This window comes from Pavona decussata, unplaced genomic scaffold (assembly GCF_977016875.1).
Source record: "Pavona decussata unplaced genomic scaffold, jaPavDecu1.1 SCAFFOLD_300, whole genome shotgun sequence".
Taxonomy (NCBI): domain Eukaryota; kingdom Metazoa; phylum Cnidaria; class Anthozoa; order Scleractinia; family Agariciidae; genus Pavona; species Pavona decussata.
The window spans coordinates 3,053,410-3,080,837 of NW_028145697.1; the positions used below are offsets into that span (position 1 = coordinate 3,053,410).

A 27,428-nucleotide genomic window follows, 5' to 3' on the forward strand; every position below is an offset into this window, starting at 1 on the left:
AAGGCAAAAGAAAACATTAAGTTTAATATTCAGGGAAAATTTCATCCTGTTCTAGGCAGACAAACCGAAGATATAGGGGATCATTCATAATTTCTTAACACCCTTCAAACCCAGGCCTTAAACTGCTTGAGAGATCAGTGACGAAAATGCTGACTCAATGTCTTCAATTTTGTCCAGGTAAGATGTAACTCTGCTCGATCACTTTCATTTCACCCTCTGACAAATGGAGTGTTTGCACATTATTCTGCTTTGTTGTTTTTGTCGCTGTTACTGTAAGAACAAGCAGCTGACACTCTTTGGGAAACAGTGCCCGCAATTCCCCTAAACAACCGTGCCATTTTCTAAAGGGAACTTTCTTGGCCCCAGGTAATCCCCTGCGAAAAATATGAGAAACAAACACCAAACAAAATTTGGGTCCTTCAGTCTTGTATAATCTACGAAATACTATTGTATACATTTAACGTTTCTAGCTGTCTGGTGAAATAAGAGAAAACCTTAGTGGAATCTAGGGAGGAATATTAACAATCTTTGCATTGTCTTAGCCTAGGAGACCTTTTTTTGACTGATCAGCTTTACAGACGACTTTCAAAGCTGGTGAGCGCGAGGTAAAGTTGACTCAAATAATCAGTAAATTTCTGTCTGTTATTAACCCCAACATCTGTCATTACCAATCAAAGAATTGGAACCTACCACTGCGTTATACAATGGGCCTCATCGATTGCTACCCCAATGAGCATTTTGGTGAAGTTTTGGCATTTAAAGATGCCCCTCCAAACGTCAGTTGACAACAAGCACTCGGGCGAACTGAGCACAACAAGGTAAATCCCATTTAAAACCTGTTGAATGGTTTCTGGGTCTTCTACAGTGATCTGTCCTTTATAGATCCCTTCTCTCTGGTGTGACGTCCATGTGAAGCAGTTGTCACAGCAGCAGATAAACTTCTGAGTAAAGAGAGAGGAAAAGGAAACCATCCTTCTGGTGTTGTGATTAAGGGCTTTGGCCCGTTCACAGAAGAAGGCTTAACGACTCTTCAAAAATTTTTTGAAATTCCTGAAATGATGCGTAAGATAGCTGCAGAAGCTAGATGGCTTTCTGGACTCAATTGCACACCAAGAGAACTCACAGTTCTTCAATCAGTCCTCTGGAATCAACCAACAACAAGCTTAGTTCTGAGGTTTGATCCCAAATCTATTGATGTCATTTCTTTTTTCTGATCTCGCTGAAGAAAGGTACATTGACGGCTTTGCCATTGACGTGTGTATTGGCAAATACATTGAGGAAAGCACCACACAGGGAAGAGAGGACACATTACACTTGCCAACAGAATTTTTTCACTGGATGCAGGTTAATGACAATGCTTTCAAGCTAGCACAGTTGAAAGCAAGAGCTTCATGCATGGTAAGGTTTAATAACGTGCAGCAAATACTTGTACCAGTCTTTATGGTGAACCACTGGGGACTTATCTATGTCAACCTTGCTAGTCAGCTTTTATATTTTGATGATGGGCTGACTTCTGAGGTGCCATCAGCTGCCCTTCCATGTGTCAAAGAAGCACTGAGTCTCCTTCTTGAATTATACCCTTATCACCCATCTTTCAAAGCAGAATTTTTGCGCTCTACTCAAAATCTCAAGCGGGTTGGAATGCCATTACAAGTGCCTATAGATAATAAGATGATTGGAGTGGGTAGCTGTGGAATAGGGGTTATCATGGCCGCCAGAGACTTCGTCAGAAATGGCCCTGCAACTGTCAATAATATCAAATGGAGATATTGCAACATGGATAAGCACAGGAAAGGCCCCATACTGCAGATCCTCAGATGGGGTGGACATCATACATAAAGGCTCCAGAGTTGCTGGTTGGAACTCCATTCTGCCCATAACATCTTGTGCTCTCAGATTCCTTGAGTCTTGCAGTTGATTTGCCGTCACATTAACCAAGCTTGTACTCTCAGGGGTAGCAAATACCCGAAGGTTACACTTAACTTCCCTTCGCATTAACCGAGCCTGTACTCTCAAGGGTAGCAGATACCCGAGGGTTACACTTAATTTCCCTTCGCATTAACCAAGCCTGTACTCTCAGGGATAGCAGATACCTGAGGGTTACACTTAAGTTCCCTTCGCATTAACCAAGCCTGTACTCTCAGGGGTAGCAGATACCCAAGGGTTGATAATGAATAATTTTCCAGAAGAAACACCTTAACAAGAAAGGCCAAAGGAGAGAGACCCAACAAAGAGCAGTCTCTTTTATCGTACAAGATTACTGACTGTAGCACATAACTTGCCATCACATTAACCAAGCCTGTGTTTCCTTTAATAGTAGACACATGTACCTGAGGTTTATAGTTAATTTTGTTATCAAGCCTGTGGATGATAGATGATACCTGACGATTTCAGTTAATTTATCATTGAATTGATTTATAAATCCCATGCTCTCATAGGCAACATGTAAAATCTTCGCAGCCAAATGTCAAGTTGGGCTTGGGTAAGTCGCTTTTTAGAAATTAGTGCATGTATGTCTGCAGCAACTTGTGAGGTGTTTCCTTTACATTTTAGTATGGTGAAGATAAGCAGCACAAACATGTATTGGTAAACATGATGCAAGCTAAGTAAATGAGTAGAGTCAGGGAACAACATAAACTTAATTGGCCACTCCCCATTAGGATCTTTTTAGGGCCAATTAAAGAAATATAATCTAAATGTACCGGTACATGTAAGCAGTTGTTTGAGTTCAAATAAGCGACTGTGCACCACCCGTAACCCCCTTCCAGTGAAACCACTGGAACACTTGGTGGCCTGTATTCAATTGTAGCCACTAGTCACATGTGAACGTATAGTAGGCAATTTTTGAAATCCTTTCTCAGGCCTTTTTATTAAGTTATTTATATTAAATATTTCACTATTTCAAAATGATTTGGCCTTACAGAATAAATAAATATTTCACTATTTCAAAATGATTTGGCCTTACAGAATAAACGTCACTCTGAGGATAACAACTATGCTACCAGAAATGTGTTTTATCATTAAATTATATGAAATTTGTGGCAAAGCATGTTAAAATTAACATTAAAATATATTATACTGTATCTTTTGAGTTTAAATGTATCAATATTAACAATTTTACAGTAAACAACACATTTTTTTTTCCAATGCAGACCAGTGTTTACTCGGTTAGTCAATAGCAATCAATACAACACGAAAAACACTGGTAATATTGGCACTGCAATAAGTATAGATTAAAAAAAATACAGTTATGACTAATTGTACTATTGGCTGGTCAATTGCTATTGATTTTCATCAAGTGATTCAAGTCCTTTAAACGATAAGCCCTCTCTTATTAAAGTAATTTGTCTGTATGTTGGCAAAAAATAGCAAATAAATAAAAGTCAAAACTTTCTTCATATGCCAGAGTTTGACAATAATATACGAAAGAAACAAATTATGCCATATACCGGTAATCATTTTGTGCTGGCAATGAACTTTTTAAAAATGCCGATGATTACTTTGGAGGCTCCACTTTTTTTTTTACTTGTAATATGTTTGAAGGGTGCAGAGCAACTGGAGTTGGAAATTGAATTATTGTTGAAAATTAGAAGTTAATTACAAAGATTGCACCTTACTCGAGACTGAAACTGTGTTGAGACAAGCACAGATTCCAATTATTGACTGCTATCAATTTTTCCAACAACAGTAATGATGCAGAGTATTTTTCTGATTGCACTTTGGTGTTTAATGTTTGTTACTTTTTGCATTAATTGGGTTTTGGGTCTCCATCTGCATTTCTATCTAGTAAACTCTGCCTTACAAACGGATCTGATGCATAAAAAGGTGTTTGTAATTTTTTTCTCGTTCCTACAGTTCCACTCGGCTAACGTATAAACAAATACACATTTTTTCCAATATGACAGTATTGTAGAGATTGGGCCACCAAATCAGATCTAACTCGGGGGTAGCTCTACCTTCCCCGTACCCGACCACTAAATTGCTTCTACAGGTAATTCTGCCTTTCAATGTTTTTCCATGGGCTCTGTTTTCTGCAACAGCAAGTGCTTCTCTGGGATCCATTTCACTTGGGTAGTCAATACCTTTTGTGTCTCCATTCCATTGCACTTGTTCTTAAAAAGTAACAGTGTTTTGTTTTTCCAGGGCAACTTTAAGTTTATTCAAGTCGAAGAGGCAGTATGTCACTTTTCTTGCTGAAGAGCACAAAATAGGTGCTCACCAATGATGTTGGTTTCTGATAGCATTAGGCTGTGGGTCGTCCAGATTTCTGGCAATTGCTGGAAAAACTTTGACGGAACCATATTGAATTCCAAAGTCTGCCAATTTCCTGTGAAAGCACATGGCATATTTTAAAATTAATGTTTTGCAAAACTGAAAATCCGATGGGATTCTTAAATTTTGAGTCGTCTGTTTTCTTGATGAAAGGAAACATTTAAATGTAATGGACCAAACGGGAGGTGGGTGGCTGTGCTGAGAAGTATGCACCATTAATACCACTTAAAAATGACCGCGTGGGAGACTATGGCATTTCTGCCCAGACCCAGATAAATTTGACAATGCAATTTCTTGATGGCAACATTTTTTTTTATTTGATTATAAAAAATATTAAATGGGCTGCACTTTTCCATCAGAACAAAAACGGGAATCGTTTTTATAACCATTCACTACTGAAGACCAGACATCTTTGTCCCCTTCGCGAGTGTGCGTTAAAATTGTCTCCCGCGCTCGTGCCTCCGCTCCACTACTATCCGTTTTTTAAAGCACTTGCGCGCGTATTTGTCATTTACCTTGGTGATGCTCTGGACTGAAAAAGGATAGATCGTACTCGACTTGTCCGTTGCTAGAGTGAACTTACTTTTATTTCTTTGGTGATGAACTCGAACATTTATGCATTTGGTGACACCAGCCAACCATGCTTTGTATTCAGCTTGTACCGCGGGAGATCTTATTGCTTGAGGAACTGTCAGCTGAACTTCTTCATCATTCTGTAAAAACATTGCCCGTTTTGGGTGTTGTTTGTTAACGTGGTGTTGCTCAAAGTGCTTTAAAAGTGCATGGAAAGTTCTTAACTTTTTAGAACACTCCTCACAACGAAGGTACACGCATGTATCAGCCATGTTAAAAGTGGACCGATGGTTGATGGTGTTGAATGGCGAACACTTGCTGTGTTTCTATTGTTATTCTAACCAATAAAATGAAAGCATTTTCTCTTAGCTCGGCTGAGAAACAATGGACCCTTGTTATGTTTTCAATGTGCCATGTAGAAAAACAGTTCGTCGTCATTTTCCCTAACTTGTGATGGAATTTGGAAGAAGACGCAAATTAAGACGGAAGGAATTTACCAAAGAGCAACTTGCACACTTTAAGAAGCTTTGGAAAGAGCAAAGCAAGAGGAGGAAAAAGAAAGAATGGTCTAGCAAAAAGTCCAGCAGAAGAACCAGCAGAAGAGTTAAAGGTGGAGGAAATCACGACAGCACAACCCAGTCCACTAACAATTGCACGCCACAGCAATGAGAAGAAAAGAAAACTAGAGGAAAAAAAACACCTCATTCGATCTTCATGAAGCTACAAGGTGTCAAACCATGGCATAGAGTTACTTATGCAAATTAGCCGAGGGAACATTCAATTTGCCCTCAGCTAATTTGCATAACAGGTTTTGAGCCTTTCAAAGCTTGTCATGTGGCTCAAAATAGTTATTTGGCGCAAACGTCTCGTTTGTCTTTCCTTTCTTTGCTGTGAAAAACTATTCAGCAAAACAGTTTACAAACAGTCCCTCTCTTGTCTGGAGCTGCAGCAGTACAGCAACAAACGAGTGCATTTCGTAAATATGCTCATCTGCCGTCGATCTCAAAAAAGTTTTTGCTGTGCGTGGCCAGTTTAGCATTGATGGAAGAGAAAAGCAATGAAAGTGGCGACTACCATTCAAAGTTGTGGAGTGCTGGAGGTGTCATGTGTATGGTTGGCGGCGTTATATTAAGTTCGGTGGACAAAGAATGTCACCAAACCCCAACAAGTGAATTTTTTTGCAACGAAGGAGGCTGATTTACTCGTAAATCGAGAGTGGAAAAACAGACTGGCTTTGATAGGACTACACGTATAACGGAATGGAGGGCAAAGAGGAAACTGGAGTTAACTACCGAACAACCAGATGAAAACGAACCTAGAACAAAGAGAGAAACGCGCACAACTCAGGTAAGAGTGTTTTTTAGACACACTAAATAAAATTATTACGAAGATGTTATCCATCAACACGCACTAGCAAACACAGAAACCCTTTCCTTTTCTGTCTGCATGGTTACTTTTCCAAACAATTCGCTTTTTTCTTGCCAAATTCTTATCATATAACATTGTTTTTGGTGATTCAGGCTCTGTTTGCAACTTAAATTATTTGTTGTCTTTAAAAAGCCCCTTTGGGGAAATGTGCATTTATTGAACGAATTTTATGTTGAAAACTGGCACACTTTTCTAATCCTTACTGACCTTACTCACAACTGGAGAGAGCTGATTAAATTCGTGTTTACAGGCTCCCATAACGTTAATCATAAAAACTGAATTCTCGTTAGACCAAAGAGCTAAAGGAGGAGTTAATACCATATGGATCCAGAATAATAGACCTGGATGAAATCAGGTATGGGCTGCAAAGATGTCAACATTGTAAATCAGGTGAGACCAAGTACTCTTTCAAGACGGTTGTTCAAGGTGTATAGTATTTTAATTCAACTAAAACAATCAAAGAAAATGCTGCAATTTTTTCTGGAACTTATACACCCGTCAATGTTTATCAGGCGGAAGAGGGGTGAGGGCATTGGGTGGCAATTTTACTGATCTTACTGTCCCAGGGGGATGGATAACTCGAGTTTTTTTTTCTTGACCCATAGTGGGGCAGTGTTGTCCTTGGGTGGGGATTTCTTGTTTATCTGACTACAAACATTCTCCCTGGGGTAGGGAATTTGACAATTATTTTCTTGACAATGTCAAATCCGAACCCTATGCCCTGTTCCCTTCCCCCCTCCCCCCTCCCCCCTTATCCGGGTAAAAAATTGATAGGTGTGTTATATGAAAATAACATAAGACTAGGAGCCCAAACTGGCATTAAAAAATTACTACAAATTTGTTAATCAATGTTTGCACATCATTCATTTTCTCTTCGCAAAAGCAATAATAAATAACAAATAAATGTAATAATGTACAATTTAGTAAACAGTTCTACCATAAAAATTACATGAAATGGACATTATTTTAAATGAAATTCAGGTTCGAATGATTTCGAAATATTTTCATTGATTTTTATTTTCCACTATTCCAGTTTGCTGTAATCATGACTATAAATCGAAGGAAAATAAAAATTCATGATTTGAAATCTTATTTACCTGATATTCAGCTTTACCTACAATAGCTAGATAAGCCATGTATCTGTATGTCTTTTTCCATGTGAAAACCACACTCAGATTAATTTTTTTTACCACAAAAACAAACCCAAATGTTTTGTCATCTGATTTGTCACGTTTCTGTGGTAAAACATAAATGGACTTGAAATTAACCCAATAGTACTTCTGTTCATGACACTCAATTTTTCATTTAATTTTCAGCACAATTGTCATAAATATGCAATAAAACTGAAAAAAAGAGATAGAGATGTGGCTTAGCCTCTGTGTTCTCTACCACATGTACGCTGTGCCCATGTTCAGTCCTTATCTAGAAGTTTAGACCAAACTATAAACCTGAGTATTGCCAGAAAATTACTGAATTTGTCAATTTCATTTTCAGCAAATTTGTCATTATGCTAAAAGATCACAGAAAAAATATTTGGACTGGCATCAGTGTTTACAGTACAGTAAAATGTACAGTATGTCAAGACCTCCCGTGAACACAAAAGTGGTGCACGTGGTCCCCCGGCACATGACATTAACTCGAGGGCTGTTCTTGGATGCCTTCACACAGGAATTGGGGAAACCCACTTAAATAATTTCTTAGGTACATTGAATACTACCTGCTTAAACCAGTAACATTAAGAATAGAGAAAGAGAAATCGGTCATGCAGTTGAATCAGTAGCCAAACAAAGTTGTGAGAAAGTTATGAATGATGAAAGAAATGCTGCAATCAAATCTGGTACAAAGGAGGATCAGCAAGGGGATATTAGCATGTCATGCTCTTACGACATGGCCTGGCAAAAACGAGGTAAAGGCCACAACTCATCAACTGGCCAAGCTGCAGTCATGGGTTTAACTGGCAAAGTAATAAATAGACTACACAACAAGAACAAAAACATGCAGGCGTTGTGCAAATGCTCAGAAATCTGGAAAAACTGCAAAGAAGCATGACTGCCGAATGAATCACTTTGCTTCTTGTAAGGCAATGGAGCCAGTGGCAGCTGTAGATCTTTTCACACGAGGCCAAAAATCAAATGTTAAACTATCTGTCTACACAGGTGATGATGATTCAACTACAGCTGCCTACATTAGACAAAAAGTACCATATGCAGTAGAAAAATGGACAGAAATCATTCATGCAAAAAGATCTCTTACCACAAGACTTAACAATTTGGCCCAAAGAGGAAAGTTCACAAATTCATCTGTTCTCTCTCAAAAAGTAATGAACTATTTAGTAAAATGTTTCAGCTACAGTGTGTCTCAAAACAAGGGAAATCCATTATCTCTCCAAAAAACATTGCAAAACATTGTGCCACATGCTTTCAGCGATCACACAAATTGTGATGATTCGTGGTGTAGAGCCTAACAAGACCCTCAAAACTACAAACACTCCGACCTTCCTTATGGGAAGCATCTATTTGGAGATGAGCTTCGTAAAGCTGTTCGAACAATTTTCGTTGAATACTGCACTGACATAGTCATACCAAAACTTGCACCTGGGGCAAATTCTCAACGAAATGAGGCCCTGAACATTGTTGTTGGATCCAAAACCCAAAAATTAGGTACTATGGCAACAGCGAGAGCAACGATTTTAGGGTGGCCTGGGGAATCTCTCAAGTAGACCTTGGACATCATTATATCAGCAACACACTGGAAAGCCCCAACATTCAAGTTGGGGAATACTGTTTCTATCACATTAAAAAAAAAAAAGATCACAAAGCCACTCAAGACAAGTTGAGAAAAAAGTCTTTATTTTCAACGGCCACGAGCCCAGTTGCACAAACAGAAATTAAAAATTGGTGGCAATAAAGAAGCTAAAGAAGGCGAAACTCATGAAAGTAACATTGGACTTAAAGGGTCCCTCCCAACCAGTGTGCTTTGCGGGCGATTGTTGTTGTTTTTATCCGGGACATTGGTAAGAATAATAGCGAGTGAGGTGACATCTCATCGCGCCATAATTTCATCGCGTCCAATGATACGTGGGATATGTGGGAGCAGGGATGGCGCAGTGGTGAGAGCACTCGCCTCCCACCAATGTAGCCCGGGTTCGATTCCCGGACTCGGCGTCATGTGGGTTGAGTTTGTTGTTGGTTCTCGTCCCTGCTCCGAGGGTTTTTCTCCGGGTTCTCCGGTTTTCCTCCCTCCACAAAAACCAACATTTCCAAATTCCAATTCGACCTGGAAACAGTGGAGAGAAGAGCAACCCCGTGGATTCCACTGAAATTCCCATTTATTTATTTATTTTATTTTATTTTTTATTTTTACCTGATAAACTCTAGCTTGAGAATTGAAGTATGTTCTCAATTTAAGGAAGACCAGTTAATAGGTATGGTTCGATTATTCGAGAGAAACCTGATGACGAGATGCCACAACAAGATGATCTGGCTGTTAGCGTTGAAACCCGCATGGTAAGTAGAAACTCGTTTTTTTCTTCCTCATGTGAAAACCCACTTCTATGACGAAAATATTGTGACTATAGTTCCATTTTATAGAGAAAAAAAAGCCTTAATCCTTGTAGGTGACAGTAACTGCATTTTAACTGTGTATGCATGACGTATTGGTGTTGGTTGCTTGTTCTCCTGGAATGTTTCACTATTCAAGACTTTCGAAAGCAAATACTTAATTCGTATATCTCCTTCACATGCATGTGACTTGGTCTCTGAAATTTGTAGGCCTTTATTTTTAGAGCTGTTTATGAATGCTTGTTTGCATGCAGACATGTCACTGAAAGAATACTTGCAGAAGTAAGTCTGGAAGGACAAGAGGTTGTGTTTGCCGTGACAATGGTTTGCCCTGTTCTGCGAACTGTGATTGTGGTCCAGAAGGAAAACCTTGTTTGAACAGAAAAGAGATCTCTTCCAATGCTCCAGCAGCTGTTGCTCGACTTCTTAGCAATGCTTTTGACAGACATCAAGCTGCAGCATCCAAGTCTAGAAAGAAATTGGGGTAAGAAATGCTGCCGAAACAATGTTCATGATTGCTATGAATAACAATGTTTCTCAACCTCAAATTTCTTCGCGAATTGCCAACAGTGGATAAATTTCGCTGCAACTGGTCCCAAGGTTGTAATTCTTCCATTGTGTTTAATCATTGCTTCAATCGTAAGCAGTGCATGTACGCAGTATGTATTATGCTTTCCTCAGTAGTAGAAGTAACACTATAAAACTATGAAATACTTACTATTTTTTCAAGTGTATTGTTTTGTTTACTTTTTGAAGAGTCTTTTTTCTTCCGTCGTGTATTTGATTTTGGTTTGTTTTGTTTTTCTCTCATACCGAGAACGTATAATACTGCTTCTGTATTCAAAATGGAAAGGTATATTTTTGGCCTATCAAAGTTTGTAGGGTGTTTTGGTACCACCAAAGGTAACACTTGGGGTCTTCAACTGGTAAATGAATCTTCACACTGAAACTCAGTTCGCTCAGTATGCTACATGTACTGTATGTTGAATCTTGAAGCAGGTGGCATGATCAAAAATGGGTTTTTCAATTGTAGAGTTTCTTGCTTTGCTTGCAAAACCTCGGCCACAAAATACCGGTTGCTGATTCCCTTCAATAGTTTAGACCCCACAATCATCCCCTCACTCGGAAAAGATAAACATTAATTTGTTTTGATTATTTTTAAAGGCCTTCATCAGAACGATCACCCCAGAGGAAAAGGATCTTGCTTGTTTGCTTCTTGAGTTGCTTAGCAATGGACGAGGCAGTTTGGATTATGCAAAGAATTTGATTGCGGTAGATACAGGTCACCCCAACCCTGAAGGTGCACCCGAGAGTGAACCACCAGAGTGGTGTGTCTGTGGGGTATGCAGACTTATGCCAACACCAGAAGAAAAGAAATGTTGTGGAAAACGCACATGTGTGTCCTCTTATGAACTGTTTCAGAACATTTGTATGACAGGGGAGTGTTAACAATTGCAATACGTCCAAGATGTGACATAAGGGTAGAGGAACCCGGTTACGCATCTAATAGCTTTTGAAAAGCTGCATACCGCCAGTTTGTTTCGTGGCGTTTTGGTAAACTGGGTCGGGGAAACAGAAAATTTTGCCCAGCTTGCACAGTTAGGATTGTAAGGGAAGCATAGTCAGCTTTAGATGGACAGTATTTAGGATTTAGAAGATCGTAGTATTGTTTAAGGACAGTGCCTACTAATACAGAAGTATTTTTGTGCGGTTTATGACTATGCGGGAAAAGCAGATTTTACCAAAAAAATTGGGGGTAACCACGCTTAAGGAACTAGAATTCAAAACAGTAGTAAAATACAAAGCAATGTATGGAGTTAAGTTTTTTTATATTGAAGCTTTATTATCCCTTAAAAATGCATGGTTACCAGCAATTTTCTTTTTGGATACCAAGAGCACTAGCTAAGTTGTGCTACAATGTATATATGTACTACTGACTATAAGGTAAAGTGTACCTTTCATTTGCTACATTGCTTGCTACAACAGGAGACAAGAAAAGGCTAGTCACTGCTGCCATTTCAGCTTTTGCTGGTGTTGAATGGATAGGAGATCTCCTTTTTGAAACGCGGTATTGAAAATAGCTGATATACCCAAGACTCCGCACTCGAAATAATCACCAACAATACTATTATCATTGTAAATAAATCAAACAAAGGAAAAGCAACGCTAACTCTACTTTCAACGCAAAACAAACTACTTACTGTTCGCTGCAGTTCTGTTCTTCTTGACCTTTGCTCCATCATCCATCCTCACGCTTTCTTGTTCAAATTGCTTACGTTGGACCAAACTATGTAAAAGAAACTCCGCAAATTCGCTATCGGTGTTCCCTGAAAACCAAGATCAATCTTCTCCTGGATCCAGAGATGGAAAGTGATCTCTCGCAACAGAATCGTCGTGTTTTTTTCATTCCTTGGCGGCCTACCACGTTTTGACGAAGATCGCGACATTTGGCCCGACGTATGACCACAACAGCCTGGCCGCTTCTTCTTGATGTCATACCCTCCAACAAATTTCCGCAAACTGACAACAGGAATCTCAAATCGTGGCAGTGGTGTATTTTTCTGCTGTAAAGTTTTTTTATTGTGGACTGAAAATGCTGTGTTCGGCTCCAGACTGCAATAACAGATCCAAAAGAGAACAGAAAAGAAAGAGTTGTCTCTTTTCATGATTTGCCAGTAAGTGGCTCGACCAGTTACGTCATGACAAAAGATTCGAGCTGCCAAAGGATCTTGCAAATGTGTATGTGCGTAATGAGCATTTTACAGAAGACTGGTTTAAAAATTCTTACAAATTTGAGCTGATTGGTGGAACCTCTCTAGCAGATCTCTCAAAAAAGAAAAGTGGAAGTCCACTATCGCGATTCTAACACAGCTCAGTAAAAGTGCACTTAGCCCCCAATTTTTTTTCGCTAAAAAAAATTTGCATATTATGTGGAGTGAATAGCTGAAAAAATTTTTTGATTTGCTTGAATTATTGTTCTTCTGCCGCTGGTCGAAATACAGAAAATTCAATAAAAATGGGGCCATATTGGTTCACGTCCGCGTTTTAGGGGCATGGGACTAGCAGTGTATAACGTCAAAACAAGAACACCCTGTAGTTCAGTTTCGGCATTTTCCCTTTGTTTACATGTGAGTTGAATGGAAAGTCCTTCAAAATCCCTTGCAAACTTAAAGAAAATGCCTACTAGGTGCGCCGCTGCTGGTTGTGGCAACGTTAGAAATCCTAAAGAGGGCATATCGATGCATTTTATACCACATTAGGGTGATGAACGTCCAGAACCGAAAAGAAGAAGGAAGAAACGGATCAACTTTAAGAAGCAGAAACTTGTGAAGTGGTAACCATTGAAGAGGTCAGTGTTATGCTCAGTGCATTTCAAACCTGAAGACTTCAGGCGACAGTTTTGGAATGTGGATGGTGGCCAAGAGAGCGACATAATGAATTGATTGCTTAAAAAAGACGACTTCGGCATCCGTGTCTTCCCAGCTATCCACGCTGTAAGTGGATCGAATGCAAACCAAAAGCCCTTGACAGATTGAGGGAAGAGGAAGGTGTGATTTATCACCAGTTATTTTTGAGTTGCGTTGTATAGTTGATATAATTCATACTCTTCTATCCTATTGATCCTGTTGAATATTTGTTTCGTTTCGGTTCTCAAAGAGGCAATGTCAAGTTTTGATAATAGTGCGCAACATCCCTCCTGATTGGGAATCAAAACCAAAAGTTGCGAAAGTGCAACCAGTAGTTGAGGCTGGTTGTAGTGATAGACAAAAGGAGTGTGCTGAGCCAGTATGTAGTTTCTCTTATCAACCACATGAGAGTGTCTTCAATACGGAAGAGGAAGAAGAGATAGAATGTGCCGGCTGTACTGCCCGCCAAACACAGAACGGGATCTTGAAGAACAAGATAGTATCTCTGCATGGACAGCTCGGCAAAAGGAAGGCAGAAAACCAGAAGTATCAAAAGAAAGCTATAAGCACGCACTGTGTGGTAATAATAAAATGTTGAAGTGATTCGACTTTTTACCAAAGCTGTTAATAGAAATGAGGTGAATTGATAAAACATATTTTCTTCCTTACTGCATCAACAATTTTTTGTATTTCCCTCTCTTTGGACATTTGGTGGAACACTTTATGTTCCATATTATCTCACCTTCCTTTTATATATAACAAGATGTAAACTTTTCATTTTCGGTGATATAAGACCATGAAATGTTGTACAAAAGGTTGGATTTAGGGATTACTTGGCCAATGCGTGAAGCTTGATACCTTTGTTTACCAGTGTAAACAGACAAGACATGTATCCTTACACACAACTGTTTCATCCCAGGATTTTGCATTTCCCAAGTACTAAATCTGTTTGAAAATTCTCATGGCTTACCTCCTTCAAGCACACGCACAGTAAATACAAATTGGTGCAGGTAAGCATGTTTTCCTGGAATCCATCAACTCAGGCTTATGTGTTTACTTATTTTTTAAGTTAAAGCCCATGAAGCAAAAACCAGTAAGGACACGACCCCAGCTGAGGACCATGAGGCCATGGAAAGATATGACAGCGAGTCTGATGCTGAGGGAGGACAAGAGCAGATAGAGGAGGAAGAGGACGAGGAGGATGGATCAGGCTCACACTATCAAACATAAACAGAGAGACGGAAACGACCGAAACAGAAACAGATGACTATGATGCTTGTAAATCTAAACGTTAAGTGCAAGTTTTACCTTAGGGTGTGATCGACTGACCCTTTTCCTGAGGGGATCATACGCAAGGATGTTTTATTTTCAATTCACTACTTTTTACTGTGTCTTTTTTGCAGAATTAGCTTTTTCCAACCATCTACCTGTACTGGCAGAAGTACCAAAGTAGCATGCTCGCCAAGTTTAAGTCTGCCCAGGGTGGCATTACTATTACAGGAGATAGGCACCATGAAAGTATGGGGCATAGTGCAAAATTTGGGACCTACACAATCTTCTGCTGCAGCATCCCTATGATAGTACATTTTGCCTTGGTTCAGGTTGGTTGGTTTTGTAAATTTTCCCTTCACTCAGGGATTTCACAAACAGTTCGGGAAATACAGCTACCCCATATCATGTGCCTTAGGAAGGACCCCTTGTAAAATGTGAAGGCTGTTACAGTGTCAGCCCTACTGTACAGTGTGCACAAATGGATGCATGTATTCTTTGCACTGACTCAGTGAAGTGTGATAGATTATCCCATGGCCATTTCCACATCACATCAGACTGAGTTCTCTTTTGTATATTTCTGTCTTTTATTATTGTTAGAGGAGCCAAGAAGGAAGCAGTACTGGAATGGAGTTCATGGCCTTCAAACAGTGCATGGAGTATTTGATTGGTTGTGGACTTCTAATCACCACCTTTATTTCAGACAGGCATGTCTCCATACCCAGTCATGTAGAAAGTACTCAACCACATTGTCCACTACTTTGATGTCTGGCATCTGACTTACATACCCATTATTGCTTTGTATTTTTCATCCTTTTGTTAATGTCATGTGAATGTTACTGAGGAATCAATATCAATAAAAGTTCTTACCAGATTTCATTTTCATTTAGGAACTCTAGTCTATGAAAAACTGTACAAGGTGGTGACGGATAACACCTTGGTAAAAGGGATCAAGCAAGCTTCGCCCCTGGCATAGACAAGCTGTTTGGAGGGCTTCCATTCAGTCCTCAACTATTTTGCTCCTAAAATGATCGCTTATTCCTATGTTGGAATGTATTGCAAGTCATTTTAGTTTAAGTGAAACAATTTTATGTTTTGCCATATGTTAGTCCGGCACTTCACAACCTTCCTCTCGCTTGACCCATCTTAGCAGTATTTTTATCGTAATTATATTTGTAGACACTCGTTTATAATTGTAGATATAGTTTTTACTCTTTTAGTCTTATTTATGTATATATTTATAATTCTTTGTCTTTAATGATATGTATTTTTGTTACCTACACAATTTTAATTTGAGGGCCACTAGTTATTCAGTTGAAGTACTGTCTGGCGTTACCGTCTTTATATAAAGTTGATTTAGTTTAAATTTAATTTTATTGCAGGGGAAAGTTTTTTTATCAATGTTTACAGAACTTTCTAACGCCCTGTTTATATGTCGCATTAGAGACAAATTTAATGCAAACAAATTCAATTCCAGCAGTTTTCTTCGACAGTAAAGTGATGTATAAAACGAACTAGATTGTTCCTACTAAATGATATTCATTGAGACGTTTTCTTTGTGTGCCCCAGACGGACATAACTTCTGAAAGGCGTGTCACTTTTATACGTCGCTTTCCAGTCGCATCAAAGTAAATGCATACATTATTTTTCGATGACATAAATCATTCCACCGGCTAATTTTGAGCCCACACTCACTGTTTTCACGTGCATAGCATGCACACGGGGAGAACAGTTCCCGCGAAAATAGAAAACATGGTGACTGCTGCAGCCCTTTTTCAAAAAACCTTGAATCAGACCTGTTGGTCATGCGAGGCTAAAGTGAAATACAGTTGTATTTCGTGTGACAGACCTGTATGTGTTCGTTTCAAATGTTCTGTGGCTGAACGGGATGAAGAGGTGGAAGGATGGGAGCCGGGAAAGGCTACCAGGTGGATGGCGAGAACTTGGGAGGAGGTGAAGCCAGAAGTTATAACTAGGTGTTTAAAGCACGTGGGGATGTATCCTGATGAAGTAGAAGCCATTGAGATTGACGATCCTTTTGCTGGTGAGGAGGAGCGACGTCCTCTCCGGTACTTAGGAGGAGCAACCTTCCCCAGTACCTATGGCAATACAAGAGCTGTACTGGCGTGGCATATTTTAACAGCCATCCTTGCACGACAATCATAGACCTCCTCTAAAAGGGCCGGTTGAGTTGGAGCTGGTCAAACCTATTACCATTGAGGATGTGACCAGAACATTCAAAGGGATGTCTGACGGGGCCCCTGGGGCCGAATCGCCAATCCCTTAGTGACTTGAAACGGCTAAGGCGGAGTGAAGTGGCGGCCCACTTTAATGTGTGGCTGCTGGCAGGTTATCCGCCTTCACCTTTCCCCCGCGGGGAGACTGTCCTGATCGTCAGACAGCAGGGCACCACGTCACCTGAGAAACAACACCCGATTAAAATATCAGATACCATCTTGCATTGCTTCCATAAGATCCTCGCTTCCCGGTTAGAGGCAACTCTTCTGTGGAACACACGCCAAAAGGCGTTTATGAAAGGGGATGCAGACAATCATACGCCAACATCAGAGGACACTCCGACTGCTCAACATCGCCTTTCTTGACATTAAGAAGGCCTTTGACTCTGTGAGCTACGGGAGTCTCTTGCTCGTTGCTGGGAGGATGGGTGTACCACCCCCTTTGTTAGGCTATCTGGGCAAGCTCTACAGGGACGCCTGGACATGCCTATGCATTGGCCCTGATGGCAGTGAGCCTATCAGGGTGTTGTGGGGGGTGAGACGGGGCGATCCTCTCTGTCCACTGCCTCAACGCTACTATCGACTGGGCTCTGGACTGCCTTGATCCTGAGCTTCGAGTAATGGTTGGGGAGGCGAGAGTAAATGCCGGAGCATTCGCAGACGACATCACCTGCTCGACGACCTTGCTGCTGAGTTTCGGCTCAGTGGCTTGGAAGTTAGTGCGGGGCTGAATGGAAAGTCAGCCAGTCTGCGGATTGACATTGATGGCAAGAGGAAGATGTGGATTGTCAACCCACATCCCCATCTGCAGGTTTTCGGGCAACCAATTCCTGCAATAGGTGTCGCTGATACTCAGCGATATCTGCGGGTTCCTCTCTCTCCAATGAGAATGAGGGCGGACATCGCTGGCAAGCTTAACGAGGGGTTTGGGAACATATCCCGAACCCCCCTTAAGCCCCAGCAGCGTCTGTTTGTCCTCACCAACAATCTCATTCCAGCCTTATACCACCAGTTGGTATTGACCTCGACTAGTAAGAAGTACTTGAATTGGCTAGACATGTCCGTTAGTGCGGCTGTACGATCCTGGTTAAAGTTGCCGAGTGATATTCCCAAGGCCTTCTTCCATGCTAAGATCTTTGATGGTGGTCTTGGTATCGTCCTTCTCGACCGTCGGGTCCCATTGATGAAGATCAAGTGCATTGACCGTCTCTGCGACAATTGACCCAGTGATTAGGGAGATGCTGTCAACGGACGGTGCCGAGTCCTTGCTGCCTAAGCAAAGGGAGCCCAGTCGTTACAGGGGGATGCAGATCACTAGCGGAGAAAGCCTTCTGGTTGCCCTCGTGGCTGATCTGCACTCCTCTGTTGACGGCAGGGGCTTGCGCAAAAGCGACCTTGTCCCAAACTAACATCAGGGGGTTGCTGATGCCACACAACTGCTGAGCGGCGCCAACTACATTGGCGCGGTGAAGGTGAGAGGCAACCTTTTTCCCACAGCAGTTCGTGCTGCCAGGGGTCGCACAGGTATAAGCGTCCTATGTGGCACTTGCCTGCGAACTGGATCACTTGGGCACATCCTACAAGTTTGTCCGAGAACTCTCGGCTCGAGAGTCTCCAGACACGATAGGATTGTCTCCCAGACTGTGGGTAAAGCCGGGTGGTCTTGTATCAGAGAGCCTGCCATTCCAACTACGGCAGGCCTGCGTAGACCGGGCCTAATCTTCAATCATCCATCTAGGTCCACCCTCGTGCTGGATGTGAAGATTATTGCGGACAATGCAGTACTTCATGAGGTGCACGAGCGTAAAGTCCAGAATTATGATGTCCCGGACATCAGAAGCTGGGTTGCGCGTAACATCTCTGACAATACGGTTCTGTTTTCCAGTGTGACGCTCGGTTGGAGGGGGCTGATGGCCCATGCATCAGCCGAGACCTTGTGCTCGCGACTGGGTCTAGGGCGGCACCTCTTAACTCTCCTCTCAGCTGTCACCTGCAAGAGGAGCCTGTGGATTTGGCAACATTTCCACAGAAGCAATTTCTCGCTCCGTGGATGACGGGGACACACGTGTCCTTATTTCCCGTTGTGCCTCTTCGTCAGAAACAGGGTTAAGCTTCCCTTTAAAAAGGCAAGACATTTCATGTGACATTTCATTTCAGTTGTTCTGCTACGCATTGTAATCATCTGAATGAAAAATTAGAAGTTTTTAATCTCTGTGGATGCATGAACTATACCTTCGCAAACCCCTTTTACCACAGGCAATAACTAAATATTATCTATAATACTATACTATACAACAATATTAACAACTCATTTACATATCCAAACTTTTATGCTAAAAAGCTCTCGTAAACGACCAACCTCTATTGTTTTAGGGCATGGTCGCTTATGAGAGCCCATTCTTGTAAGCGACCAGCTCTGGTTATGATCACTTTTTTTGAATTCCTGAGGTGGTTGCTCCAAACACCAAGTGAAACAGATGCAAAAGCAACGGAACTAAACAAGCTTAAAGACTAGAATCGATGACAGCTATCCAGACAGCAAGTTTTATGTCAAAGGTTTCAAGTTGTATTGACAAGATACAATGTAGAACCAATTTCGGAGGTCGTCTCATAATTTTGCAAGGTCTGACCTTCTCACAAAACACGTTAAAAATGCCAAAACAACTGGTTCAGAATCAATTACCATCAAGGTCAGGCCCAAAAGGATCTCACCTAGATTGATCTTGGCTGGTCTATACAGACCACCAAAAATAACAAAAGAAATCTGGCATCCAAACTAGAATGACTTATGGAATCGATTAGCAAGCTTTCTGATTATTACACACTACTTGGAGACTTATATTGTAACCTTCTGAAACCCGACAGAGCCCAAATTGGGAAGACATTTATCAAACCTGTTTTGATTGCCTTCCTTACAACCTACTACTTGAAAAACTTTCAGCATACGTTGTTAGCCTAGAGTTACAAATAAACTATTTGAAGAACAGAATACAATGTGTTAGGGTCAGCAACACTAGCTCATGCACTGGGAAGCTAACGTCAGGTGTCCCACAAGGATGTGTACTTGGCCCGCACCTATTCACCATTTTCATAAATGATCTGTACTAAAACATCAAGAAAGCTAAAATATTGGCTAATGCAGATGATAAACAACTTCATTTCAGTAACGCGAACGTTAGAAATGTACAGAGGACCCTAAATTCTAAACTAGCTGTGGTTTTGAGTTGGATCATGGACAGTGGCCTTCTTCTAAATGCTAAGAAGTGTGAATTTTTAATCTACAGAAGAACTAATCCCCAAAAAAACCAAACAGAGGAAGATAAAATTAATTTCTCGGTCGATGGAACATCTATAGAGCCTTTAACCACCTGCAAACTAGAGCAACCCCAGAGCTCGACTGGGGGAGCACATAGATGAGCAGCTGAATTTCAACAACCATGTAGCTTCAATATGCGAGAAGATCAGTGAGCAGGTCGCAGTCATAAGTCGCTTCAGAAAGTTATAAAGCATCCAAACCAAACTCATGCTATATAAGGCTTATAATCTTCCTCATTTCACTTATCGTTAAACAGTGTGGATGCACTGCACAGAGGAGATGGGCGAAGTGCTCACTACAGTTGAAGAGAACAGAGAAGGTGAACTTGACTCGGATGAAGACCAGTGCACTAGCAACTTGAGGAGACTACTTGAGCTATCTTCCCCAGGCTCCCTACTACACCAAATTGTCAGCATCTTACAAATGCACGTCCTTGAAAAGGAAAAACAGATAGCGAGGAAACGGCAATTCCATGAACTCAGGTGAGACAGCATAGAGGAAAGAACAGTTGCAGCGCAACTTCTTTCTGGGATTCGATTCCAAATAACAAGGTTATAACTTTTAGTTATGTGTCAGGGAAAGTTTCTGTGAAAGCAACAGGTGAGAAGCTGACAACAGTCAACGCTGATAGGGACCTCTTCGGGAGGCTTCCCATCGCTGCAAATGCTCGACAGATTAACCTAAAGGAAGTTTTAGGTACGAACTTTCCCCACCAGTGGTCCTTGAAGGGAATTTTTTGATCAAGTGTTTGCAAAGTTGCAGATGTTGACAACAGCTCTGGGTTTTGCCTATTGTTTGAGGGGCCACCTACTCAACTGCTTCCAGTGAACAATGCCCAAATAGCCTTTCCTGGGCTTACAAAATGTGTTGAGTGGATGCGAGCCACAGTACAAATGTTAAGAATTTTTATTTGTTTTATTTACATTCGCATGGACATTTTGGACGATTTTTTTCTTCTTTTTTTTTGTCTTTGTTATTTGGAGAAAATTTTGTCTATTCAAAATGGCCCAAGATGAGCCAAAAAATAACGACAATACGCAAAAATTTATTAAGATTTAAGACCAGTAAAAAAATTTCCGAGAGAAACATAAGGCTGCACCGCTACTCGAATGGGTATCCATTGACACCTGTCATTCATTGATATCCATTTATATCCATGTGGAACTTTATTCAAGAAAAAAAAAAAGGAAAGAAAAAGAACAGCACTTCGATCTCCATGTGTTGGCATTAAGAATGGTGGGTAAATCGCGTCATTTTAAATGTTGAAGCGGAACAAATCTATTCAGTCAACATTTGCAAGACAGAACAGAATGCAAATTAGTGTGCATCCTGTAAAAAGTAAAAATGCGCAGAAACGATGTGCAGGCAACTACCGAGTGCCCATATTGAACAATTCACAAGACCTGGATAAAAAGAACCTTTTTCTTTTGTCCGCGACTTCAGTGCATTAGCAAACTTCCTAGGTATTCATTTATTGTTCCTTATTGGAATGACACTGACAATTAGTCCTGACGTGGCAATTAATGAAAAACTGAAATACGATCTCAGTTAAGTGTCGTTATTTTATGGTTGTTTGTACAAAAAATCTTTCTTTTTTATTGCGCTTTTCAATAACATACGAACTCTGAAGTTCAAAACCCAACTAAGGGCTGCGTTTTTCACTGCCGTCAATCACCGTAAATGTGGCAACAGCCAACAAACCTTAAAAAACAGAAACAAACAAAATGGATCGAAATCTATCAATCACAACTGACAGACATGACCTTTTGACCTGGCTGAAATGAACTTCTGTTTCCTAAGAGGTGTGCTTAGATGATGAGGTTTGAATTTGAGAGTTCGCATGTCATTGAAAAACTGCAATAAGATTCAAATGTGCTCATTTTTGATATTCATAATGTTTACATACACTTTTCCTTTAAAAATACCCAACTGACGGTTTTCAGTGCATTAGCTATTTGATTGTTTTAAGGTGGATGGTACTTCTTTTCCGCGCATGGGGAGTTTGGTCACGAGCGTTTTACTTCATTATGCGCAAGATTTAAAGTGCGGCAAAACTAAAACAAAGATGGCCGCGGTCGGCTTACTCGTGTTTTGTCCTGTTTGAAGAGAAATTCTGCTTTATCTGCCGTTTTATCAAGTAGAAGCGTGTTATATAGTTTTACATCTGTAAACCAAATTTTTCTGAAGCTCAATCTTGCGTTTTGAATTCAAAATTCCCTTCTGTGTTGCAATCGATCTTTACCGCAGATCGCAAGGAAACAATTTTGCGAAGAAACTTTAACACCTCTGACAGCAGAAAAACAAACCTCAATTTGCCTCGCTGTAGTTATTTGGCGGGAGTCTTCGGCCTCTGCATCTTCTTCCATCTGCTCCTAGTAATGGTAGTAAGAGCGACGACCCTGAATTGAGCGACGACAAAAAATGGAAAACTACACGTCACAACACAAAAGTTGCTTTAGGTCCAAAAGACAGGCCATCAAACTGCAAAATCTGGCCGGAGCAAGAGAAATCAGAGCTCAAAACAACGAAGAGCAACCTGAAGAAAACGTCTTCGAACCACCAAGGAAAATAGGTACGTTGTTGTAGTGTCGAACATTTTATTACAACGAATTGTTGCAAATTAGCTTGATTTAGCAGCCCATTCTAGTTTGTTCGTTCTGTTTTTCATTTCTGGAGAATTCAATACCCGCAAGCAATTGGTTGACTGTAATCATTTCAATATAATTACAGCAAACTGAAAACGAAGTGGATATCTGTGGAACAAGACTGATAGATCTTCAAGTTCTTCAAAATGACCTGAAATTGTGTTCAAGCTGTCAGGCAGGTGGGTCCTTTTTGTGAAATTGGTGACTTTTTTTATTCCCGGTTATAAACAACAAAAAACAAAGGAAGTGGCTCACATTCAAATATTATTTTATTGATACATCATATAATACAGAATAAAGCTGCAAGGCTTTCCTTGTTGTATTTTAAAACTCACAGAAAACTGTTGGCAATTGAACTGATTGAGTCATGTGTAAAATATAAAATACAATCAAACTCAATCTGATTGATTAGGTTCAGCTGTGTTTGACTTTCATACTCACTCAAACTCACAGAAAGTTAACTTATTCCAACCCAGTCCATGGAATAAGTTCGATTGGGATTCATTACTTAACACTTGATTGCCAACACCTCTTCTACACTGTATCTAAAAGGCTTTTTCTCTAATAAGCAACCATTGGAGCTCAGATGTTTGAACAACAACACACCATAATTTTGTAAATAACAACAAAAGCAATACTTCAGATATACGTATGGTTGACACATCACTGAAATATCATAAGGCAACCTAACTTACTCTCAATGTCCAAAAGTATTTCCTGTGCTGTACTGTACTTGTGAAAACATAACCCTCCAGCACTTTTTTTAGTTAGCTGTATGGTATTAAAATGCGAATGTCATGGCTTGAAATAAGACTCCCCACCCCTGGCTATTCTCAAGGGATAGGGGGCCTTTACAGTAATTTCTTCAAACATGAACAAATTCAGTGTATAATTTATATATGGACCAAGTTACATGTTCTTCACTGTAGTTAATTTTTTGGCCCATAGGTTCACTATCCCTTGTTAACATCACAGAGGAAAAACAAAATGGACTTAGCAGTATCTTTAGCGTTAAATGCAGCTCTTGTGGCCATTAAAATCAAGTGAAATCGTCTGGAGAGCACAGGGCTGGAAGCCGCGGTCCACTTGTAAGTGACATCAATACTAGGGCAGCATTGGAATCCCTGCACGCTGGCATCGCAAATACACACCTAAATATCTTGCTTTCAACAATGAACATGCCAACAATGAATCAGAGCATATTTAAACGAAGAGAAAGGGAAATTGGAAAGATTGTCGAGAATGTTGCAAGGGAAAGGTGCCAACTTAACTTGAACTTGGAAAAGGCTATGGCTCAACAATCTTCGAGTTCTGCTGATAGTGACGAGCTTGTTGGGATTGCTTTATTTCATACGATATGGGATGGCAAAAAAGGGGAAGGGGGCAAAACTCTTCACTCTAGACTATACAATCTTAAGGACCGCTTCAAGGGATCAAATTGTTCCATTCTCAGTCAATAGGTGATCAACTGTTTAACTAAGTGCTTTAAAAATTGCATAAGCCAGAATGCAGGGGATTCTAGGTCACTGAAGCAAGGGCTAAAATGTATCATCCCACATGCATTTGGCGAGCATTCTGCTTGTGATGGTTCATAGTGCGGCTACAAACAAAATGGTGCAAAATACAAGAACAGATTTACCAAATGGTAGAGATCTGTATGGAGAATCTCTGAAAAATGCCCTAACTGATTTATTTGATCAATATTCCACTGACATTGTGAGCAGTAAACTTACTCCATGCGCGAATTCCCAGCAAAACGAAAGCCTGAACAGCACCACAGGAGCCAAAAACCCTTTTAATGGTGGTAGCGAGAGCAGTGACTTCCGAGTAGCATGTGGAGTGGCACAAACTAACCTTGGTTACAGCTACACTGGGAAGACACTGGAAGGTCTTCACATTGAACCTGGTCTTCACTACGACAAACATGTCAAAGCAATGAACAAGAAGGCAAATTATGACAAAGAAAGAAAAAAAACAAAAGAATTCAAGAGCAGGTGCAACCACATATCAAGGCAAAAAACATCACAAACACTTCGAAAGGAAGCAAGTGAAGGAGTGACCTATGGATCTTCAATTGGACTAAACTTGGATGTGTCAAGTGACAAAACAGCTATTTCTCAAGCTGCATTTGATCTGCCTAAAATATCAGCGAACGAATTAAAAGACTATGAAGGAATTGTACCACCCTACACACCAAGACCGAGAAAAGATGTGCTACTGTATGATTCCAAAACAAGCTACCACTTTATTGTGTTCGATACCAAAACCACATGCACGGGAAAGCAGGCTGAACTCTGTCAACTATCTGCAGTAACAGAAGATGGTAAACATGAATTTTCAAGCTTCATTCTCCCACAGGGAAACATCACTTTTGGGGCCTACCTTGTCAATGGCCTTACACTAAAAAACATCAAAGGAAGCAGAACATTATGTAAAGAAAACAATCCAGTTCAAAGTGTCACCATGGAGGGAGCATTTCGTGAATTCATAACTTTCCTACAAAAAGAGAAAGCTACTCAGGGGAACGTTTCTGTTCTAGTTCTAATTGGCCATAATTCTGCATCCTTCAACGTTCCGATACTACTGCGAAGAAGTGAAACAGCCTCAAAGATCGCCTAGGCGAAATGAATGTTTACTTCGCAGACAGTCAACATCTGATGAAAAGTGATATCAAAGGCAATCACAAAGCACTTGCACTCGATGGAGGTGGATTCTGCAAGGCGAATCAGGGGAGCCTGCACACCCACCTTTTCAAGGAACAGTCCAACGCTCATGATGCCTTGGAGGACGTAAGGGCGCTGAGAAGAATCATCTTTGACTCGCCACTGAACTTGAGTAAACAATCCATTGTTGAAAATTCAGGTGTCACAAACCTTTCGCACGCGGTTGAAAACATGAAATATCTTCATGGACGCCACGAGCTTTTCTTCACTTTCAGTGACAAACTGTTTAATTCAAGCGACGACAACGGTCCGATTAAAAGATCTATGGCTCAAAACATCACTGGCAGTGGACTCTCGTATGATGACCTTTGTAAACTGTACTCAACTTTTGGCAGTAGAGGAGTAGTCTCCATTCTCTCCAATCCACCTTCAACTTCATCTTCCAAGAGACTGCAAGTCACACGCACAAAGAGAATCCTTGCCGCAATCATTAAGCACTTCGACGAAAAGAACCACAAAGAATAGCAACTGATCCTCACCGTTGACTGTCGAGAATCACATAGATCGACATGAGTACAATCAGCTGGATTCTACGAGTCGAGACACATGCTGTGCAAGCAAAAGTCCCTTTCACTCTTTTGCCTGGTGTTTGTTCGCAAAAAATGCAATTAATCAAGCCAATCATCTCGAAAAAATCCTTACAAGTGGTCCTAAACGTGCTGATGAACAGTAAAAACCGCAATTGCTGACTCAATCCACGAAAGTGAAGTCAATCCGGCGACAACACGGCAATGGCCACTGAAGGAGTTTGCGTTGTGCCCCTCTTCTTCAACCCCTATCCACAATCCTCCCCCCAGCCCACGGAACACCGAATACTCCTATCTCCGTGATTTTCCTGTCCTGATCCGGGGTATATTTTTTTGGCTGCAGGGGATTTGGTCTATTTATGTTGTGCAAAATGAGACATGATTTATGCTATTTTTAACTTTCAATCACAGGCCAGTTAGAACTACCATCACTTAAGGACAGGGCACTTAAGGCACACTGTAGCTGGACACTGGCTATTAGGTCATTTTCAACAAAGGCAGATGCCAAGAGCACCATTAAAGTATTTGCTAACAGAATTTAAAAAGTGCATAAATGCCTGAGAGAAATGTTGAGGAAATGTGTATATTACTGATAGCCATTGTTGAGCATCTGAAATCTTCACAGATCAAACAGCACAGCTAAGAAAACATCTGTTACACAGAAATTGCATCTGTTTTTCCACCTTGGAAAAGACTCTGGTTTACAACATTAAACACTCAATCAACTTTGTGTGTTGATTGATCTGACAAAAAAACTGAAAACGTCACGTGGTATTGAACATGCAATTGATCCTGGAAGAAAAGTTCTGGAGGCTGTAAGTATTACAATTTTCATGAACAAGGCTACAAAGTCCCAGAATTTAATATGAGAGGTTTGAAATAGAGTCAATCTTGCTCACTACCTAGAACAAGCATCTTCTGGAGACTTAAAAATGGGCCAACTACTCCAATGGGCTGTAATGTTCAGAAAGTTATCTGAAATGATACCCAACAGTTGAACGTAGATCAGCCATTGTGGCAAGTCTGGTTGCATGTCCCCCAGGGGTAGGGGATAGGGATAAATGAAATGACTACTCAGGCAAAGCCTTTTGGGGGTAAAAATGAATTTTTCATGAAATCCTTATGGTTGCTATAAGGGATCTTTAGATTTGAGTATCGGTGCAACTTTTCGAAATTTCTATCTACCCATGACGGATGACTAAAACTTTTTTTTTCCTTCCTCTACATGGACTTCCTGGAATGATGAATTCACCTATCTCCGTGATTTTCAAGGTTCAAAACCTCCCTTCCCACCTGGATTTCACATATATTTACGAAGGTGTTACATTTTCAATCATGAAATTCGCAAGATTAGGCAGCAAAGAGTTCCATTATCTAGGATTGGTATGTATTGGTATGTATAAACCACAAAAGGTTTTTTGCTTTCAGAAACATTTGTATAATTCTCAGCAAAATGGCCCAAAAAATTTTG

The 27,428-nt window shown here is 40.5% G+C and overlaps 2 pseudogenes; both read left to right on the forward strand.

The window, feature by feature from the left end:
- Positions 1-5,886: 5,886 nt before the first annotated feature.
- Positions 5,887-25,909, forward strand: LOC146454642 (uncharacterized; annotated as a pseudogene).
- On the forward strand, positions 9,735-11,497 carry LOC146454643 (uncharacterized; annotated as a pseudogene).
- Positions 25,910-27,428: the final 1,519 nt, after the last annotated feature.